Consider the following 7,002-nt stretch of genomic DNA (forward strand, 5'->3'; position numbering starts at 1 on the left):
GAGGGAGGGAGGGAGGGAGGGAGGGAGGAGGAAGGAAGGAAGGAAGGAAGGAAGGAAGGAAGGAAGGAAGGAAGGAAGGAAACAGAAACTGTACATGCAGCTGGGTCAGTGGAATACCCTGGCTTCCACTCTCAGCTCTGCACACACCAGGTGTGGTTACCTGTCCCTGTGATCCCAACACTAGGGAAGCAAAAGTGGAATCATCAGCCAACCTTGGCTACATTGGGAGGCTGATGCTAACACCCGGGACTCCATGAGATTCTGTCTGTGGTTGGAGTGAAGAGGAAAAAGAAAGGAAGGAATCAGCCAGATAAAGAAGAGTGTGCACAGTCCAGCCCAGAGAGAACAGAAATGGCACATAACTGATTCCCCACGCTCATTATCTTAGATTCAAAATAAGCTGAAGTTATGCTAAAAACCCCAATTGTTAATAAGCTCGGCACCACACTGGCCGTAAAAAATATTTTAATGTGCTTATTTCCTGAAAAATAATGGCCTCAGTTAGTGATCTAAAATAGGCATAGGCCGGCCTATATAATGCCCCCTGTGACTCAGAGAAACACAAATTCTACAAAGGGCACCAATTACTCTGAAAACGACACAGGCCCACACAATTATAGATACGATAATGTTTTAAAGATATCATCTGTTTGGAGTAATTGTCCAGATGTGAGAATGGAGAGGTGACCTGGTTTGGTCTGTCCCTGTCCTGCGCACGCCTCAAGCCTCACACATCTTGACTATCGGGAAGTCTGATTTCTGTAAGTTCAACAACCGAGGGCTGAATTGTCACCATAACGTCCCCTCTCTTTATTAATTCAACATCTTTCCAGAGAAATTCTTTCTCTCTTGCGCAATCAGCACTTCCTCGTGTTTAATAAAATATGAAGTTTTTCTGCACCAAGGGGGAAAAAAAAAAAAGCTGAGCAGGTTGAAATGGCACTGGGCTCATAAACTCTGATACAACAGTTCCCAGACTGCCCCCGAATGCTTAGCAAAGACCACAAACAACACTGAACTCAGACCACGACCTTTGTGTTTGTGTGTGGGGGAGATATGCACATGTATGCATAAACAGAAGGTCAACAACAACCATCTTCCTTATCCAGTCTCTGCTGTATTTTTTAGACAGAATCTCTCCCTGAACCTGGAGCTCACTGATTCAGTAGACTGGTTTACCAGTGAGCCCTAAAGACTTTCCTGTCTCTCCTTCCTCAGCACTGGAATTATGGGTACATGCCACCGTGCCTGGGTTTTTATATGGGAATAAGGATCTGAACTTGGGTCCTCAAGTTTGCATAGCAAGTGCTTTACCAACTGACCCTTCTCCTTAGTGTTGCTATCAGGCCCGAACTCAGTGACATCACATCTAGGCGACCCTACATTGTTGCTAAGGCAATCACCATACACTCCCAGAATCCACCTGGCTACTTCACCTTTACCTGGGAAAAGGCTACCGCCCATATAAATAGGCAGAACTCCCTGACCTTGCTCTCTTTTCTCCGACATCTTCTCCCATTTCTCTTCCCCCACCTTTGCCTTTTGCCCTGAATAAACCACCCCCACCCCTTGGAACAGTTTGGTCTGGTGTTGTCTGTTCTAAGCTGTGCGCCAAGTCTAACACCTAGCCTTGAAGGACTTCACAACTAGAAGTTCTATGGTGCTGGATTAACACACATCCTAGGTACTCTGACACAAATCCATTGAGCTCCTTGTCTGCAGGGACTTTCAGCAGCTCCCTCAGACCCTGAAAGCCAAAATGGAATCATCAAGGACTCTGGCCACACACATCCCAATGGACCCAATCCTAGGACTGTCCATTCCTCCCCATATCTACACTCACCCTCACCTGTGCTATATTGGATATCAAGTGTTTATGCTCCATATTTGAGTGTTTTGGTCCCCAACTATTATGGAACACGGTCCTCTAATACAAACAGCTGCCATCTTCTTGAGACCAGCTGTGCCTATCTGCAAGTGTTTGTCAAAACTAGGCTTCTTGATTGTTGACATTGAAGGAGGCCATGTGCATGTGGAGGGTCACTGGAAGCTGCAACCATTCCTCCCAAACATCTGTATGCAATTCTGCTCTAATTGCATGTGGTCTTTTGGTTTAAGCCAGGGGATGGGATGGGAGGGATGGTGCCTCAGGAATGAGCTAATTAATGTACATAGGTGAGGAAGGTGAGCTGAAGGAACTCTGTCAGTGTAGCTATGGGGAGGCCATCATCCATGTTCGGTGAAGACTACACACTACATCTGCTATTTGGGGTCAGCCCTTCCCCCACACTCTGTAGACAAGTCTGATAGACTCTGGTTCCCCAGGGTGAACTTTGGTGGAATTGTACCTTGTTTTGTCACTGGGTAGATGGTAGATGGCCTTTACATTTCCCTTAGGGAAGAACTCTCACCACACTAGTTGGTGGTACTCTTTTGGGAGTTTTTGAGGCTGGACAGGCAGAGGTGGGTCATTGGAGGTGTGGCCTTTGAGGGTCGTGTCCTGGCTTTGTTACTAATCCCACTCTGTTTCCTGGTCCACTCTTTTTTTTTGGGGGGGGGGGGGTTGAAGCAGGGTTTCTCTGCATAGCCCTGGCTGTCCTGGAACTCACTCTGTAGACCAGGCTGGCCTCGAACTCAGAAATTCACCTGCCTCTGCCTCCCAAGTGCTGGGATTAAAGGCATGCACCACCACTGCCCGGCCCTGGTCCACACTATGTGAATATGCTCTTATCACAAGCTTCTACAGTCAGAGAGTTGCTCCCCCACTCGAACTACCATTTTGTTTGTTTTCGTTTGGAGACAGGCTCTTCCAACAGTTATCCAAGCTGTTCGTAACTCATTATGTAGCCAAGGGTGATCTTGAACTCTTGATCCTCTTGCCTCCACTTCAGCCAAATAAAAAACAGGTTAGCCTCACAGAAACAACAGCTGGATTGACAGCTGACAGTTGACCTCAGAGGACCATTAACTGGTCAGAAAGCAGTTATCTCAGCAGTTGTCCAAGCAAGAAGCCAGTGATAATAATGGTCTCGCTGTGAGTAGGGAGGGGTGATTATTTGCCTGGGAATTCATTCCGGATATAAGGGGCATCACCCTCAGAAATTAGAAGGCCAAATTACTATGATCAACTCTAAAATTGTACATCTCTAAAATCTAGCTGATTAAGATTCAATAGGATGGGTATAATTTAGCAAAACCCACTGGCTTCTCTAAAATGATGCTAAATATATAAAGAAATCCTACTTCCAGCACATACCCAGACACAAATACAGAAGAGGGGGAAGGTGAGGTTGAGGGAGAGAGACAGAGACAGAGACAGAGACAGAGGAAAAGAGAGCGCTTTTCTCAGCATCTCACCCAAACACATCACTCTACACCTTTTATAAAATGTCAAGAAATAAGGCTAATAAGAAATGCATGAAGTGCTTAAGGAAATGAGAGAGGAACCAATATTGAAATTTATCAAAGAAAAACAAATATTTTAGGAGCTATCCCCTGTCTCTGGATTGCAAGAACCTGTATCTTAAAGGTCCTTGAAGTGACTTAATAAACACCTCTATGATATTTATTTTAGAATCAGGAAAAAATCCTAAAGTTCATGTGAATAAGTAAATAAGGAAGGGGCTGGACAGGAGACTCTGTGGTTAGGAGCATCTTCCTGCTCTTTATTTTTTTAAAAAATATAACTTTTTGTTATAAAAATGTTATAGCTGGGCGTGGTGGTACATGCCTTTAATCCCAGCTCTTGGGAAGCTGAAGCAGGCACATCTTTGTGAGTTTGAGGCCAGCCTGGTGTACAGAGTGAGTTCCAGGTCACCCAAGGCTATGCGGAGAAACCCAAAAGAGAAAAAAAATTACTATAAAAAATTATAAAAACCACTTTTGCAAAACCCAAGTCTGGTTGCCAGCATCCACATAAGGTCCCCGTGGCTCCAGATCCAGGGTTTCCCATCTCTCTTCAGGCCTCTACTCATGTGTGCGAACAGACACACAGATACACGTGATTTAAAAACATGGCAAGAGTCATATAGAAGAACCAGATCCCTAGATACTAAAGTGAATAAAGTAGAACAGTTCCATTCATGTTGGGATATATCCCCAGAACCATTGAAACCACAGGTTGTGCTGAATCCTTCCCAAGCATACATACTCATGATAACACTTAACATATATTGTGTTTTCTTTGTCAAATTTCCCCCACAGGCTCATGTGTTTGACACTTGGTGCCCAGCTGGTGGTACTGTTAGGGAAAGCTGTGAAATCTTTAGAGGGTGGAGCCTTGCTGGAGGAAGTAGGTCATTGGGGGGTGGAGCATGATGTTTAAAAACCCAGATCTACTTCCTGTTCACCCTCTGCTTCCTGGGTGTATAATGAGCAGGTCTGTCTTCTGTTCCTGTCATGTTTCCTTCACCACGATGGACTGACTGTATGACTCTGGAACCATAAGCCTAAACAAATCCTTTCTCTTTTAAGTTGCTTTGTCAAGGTATTTTATCACAGCACAAGAAAGTAACCAAGACTTTAGACAATGTCAGAAATCGAAGTGGTTAGACTCTGAAGCATTACTCAACCCTCAGTCTCCAGTTCCTTTCTCTTTCCCTGCTTCTTGTCCACTGTGAGGAGAAAAATTGTCTTTACTACACATTCTGGCCAACATGACGCTCTGCCCATGATATAAGAAGACAGGATGAGCAAGCCACAGGGAGCAAGGCAGTAAGCAGTGGGAGTATTTAGGAGCTTTGGGCTGGAAAAGACACTGAGTGCACAGAATTTACTGAGTTAGTCTATGGGAGCTTGGAGTTAAGACTTCTGAGAGCAATGCAGTGGGAATCTGGCATGTTGGCTTGTACAGTTTCAAAGTCTTGTCGACCCTCTATTAGGACTGTTTGTGAGATATTTTGTATTAGGAATCAGCAATCCCTTGTCAGCTGGGGCTGAAGGATCATCTGTAATTAACAAGAGGCCAGCCCACTGAAGTGAAATCTTTGCTTTGCTAGGGCCATTGATGCTAGTTAGCTGGGGCTGAAAAATCAGTGGTGACTCACAAGAGTCCAGTATCACTGTGGTAAAATCTTCTGGGAAATATTTCCTCAGGTTTGACACATAGAAGAAGCTGTGGCACAGAGTGGGGCCATCACTGAATCCCAAGATGGTAGTGGAACTTGGTAATGTATTCTAGTCTCCCCAGTGGTACTAGGTTTGGTAATGAGTGAGCTGCAGGACTGAAGGAATTGTGGAAAAGCAGCTGAGGTACAGGACCATGTGACAGGATCGGAGTACCTACAGAGAGGCCAGAAGGTCATTGATGAAGGTGCAGCCCCATTGTAGTAGAGGCCTCAGGATTTGAAGAGGTCATGGAGGGAAGGTGAGGCTTGGCATCATGAAGCAGGGTTACAGTCCCCGAGGAGAGCCAAGGACAGGCTATTTTTGAAGGTATAGTCAGTATCCCCAGGATATTGGAGATGCCAGGACTATGAGATGACCACGAAAGACAACTGAATGTGTTAAAGTCAGCCTGAAACTACAAGGCAATCTGCATATGCTACCAACAGCAGAGCTCGGGAGGTGAAACTACCCATGCACTTAGGAGCCCAGGGGAGAGTGAGTGAATCCCAGATGCTGTACACAGAGCCACAGTGTTCAGTTTGCACAGCTTGTTTTTTCTTTGATTTGATTATAACCATGTCCTGGTACATCCCTCATGAAATATGAAGTCTAAAACTTATTGTTTTGATTGCACAGGAGCCCACAGTTGAGAGACTTTGGTCATTTAAAATTATATTGTATGGATGTCTTACCGTGCTGTTAACATGAGATCTTGGAGACAAATGATAAAGGTTACGGTTTAATAGTGATATGGTTACGTGTCAAGGTGATGAGGGGGGTCTGTTGTGCTGGCTAGTCTGTTTTGATCAACTTGTCACCAACTAGAATCACTTGGGAAGAGGAAACCTTAATTAAGAAGATGCCTTCATCAGATTGACCTGTTATATTTGATTAATGATCGACATGGGAGAGTTCAGCCCACTATGGGCTGTGTTATCACTGGGCAAATGGTTCTGGGTTGTGTAAAAAGGCAAGCTGAAGAAGCCCTGGAGAACAAGCCAGTAATCAGCGTTCTTCCATGTCCTCTACTTGGGCTCCTGACTCCAGGCTCTTACCCTGCTTGAGTTCCGCCATGGCTTCCCTGATGATCGTGTAAGATGAAATAAACCCATTCCTTGGTTACAATGTCTATCGTAGCTGTAGCAAGCTAACTAGGATGCCAGCACTGAAATTAGCAACAATAAAGTAAAATAATTATAATAATATATCATAATCATAGTTACACAGATGTCTCCTCCCTCAAGAAACTCAAGATGAGTAACATTTTCAGACCATGATTGTCAACGAGTAATTGGTTTTTAGAAAATAGAATCTTGTAGAAGGGGTGGGTAGTGTATTTTAGAAAAAAGGACACTGAAATAATGAACTGGAAGTCTGTGCGTGCATCGATGACCTAGGAAATAAGAAGGCAGAAGCTATAGAAATGGCTCTTTAGCTAAGAATGCCTTGTGTGCTTGCAGAGGACCCATGGTTGGTTGCCAGCACTCACATTACCTGGAATTTCAGCTCTAGGGGATCTGGCACTCTCTTCTGGACTCTGTGAGTACTACACCTGTGGTACTGGACATAAAGACACACATACATACACATAGGTATGTCGAGACATACATGAAACCCACTTAGTTATTTGATTCTCTGCAAGTCACAATGATGCAACTTTTCATGACAATGAAAATGGCAAAAGAAGAAAGAGGACAGCAGACAGAGTTAGGGTTGAGTCTCTAATTTACAGTCCTAAGTCCTGCTGTGCATGGTGGTTCACATTTACAAACCCAGGACTCTGGAGGCTGAGACAGGAGAATGAGGAACATGAAGCCAATCTGGGCTACAGAGTAGGTTCCGAACCAGCCTGCACTATAGCAAGACCTTGTCAAAAACGTACAAAACCAAAATAAG

This window comes from Grammomys surdaster, unplaced genomic scaffold (assembly GCF_004785775.1).
Source record: "Grammomys surdaster isolate TR1022 unplaced genomic scaffold, NIH_TR_1.0 166, whole genome shotgun sequence".
NCBI classification, from domain to species: Eukaryota; Metazoa; Chordata; class Mammalia; order Rodentia; family Muridae; genus Grammomys; species Grammomys surdaster.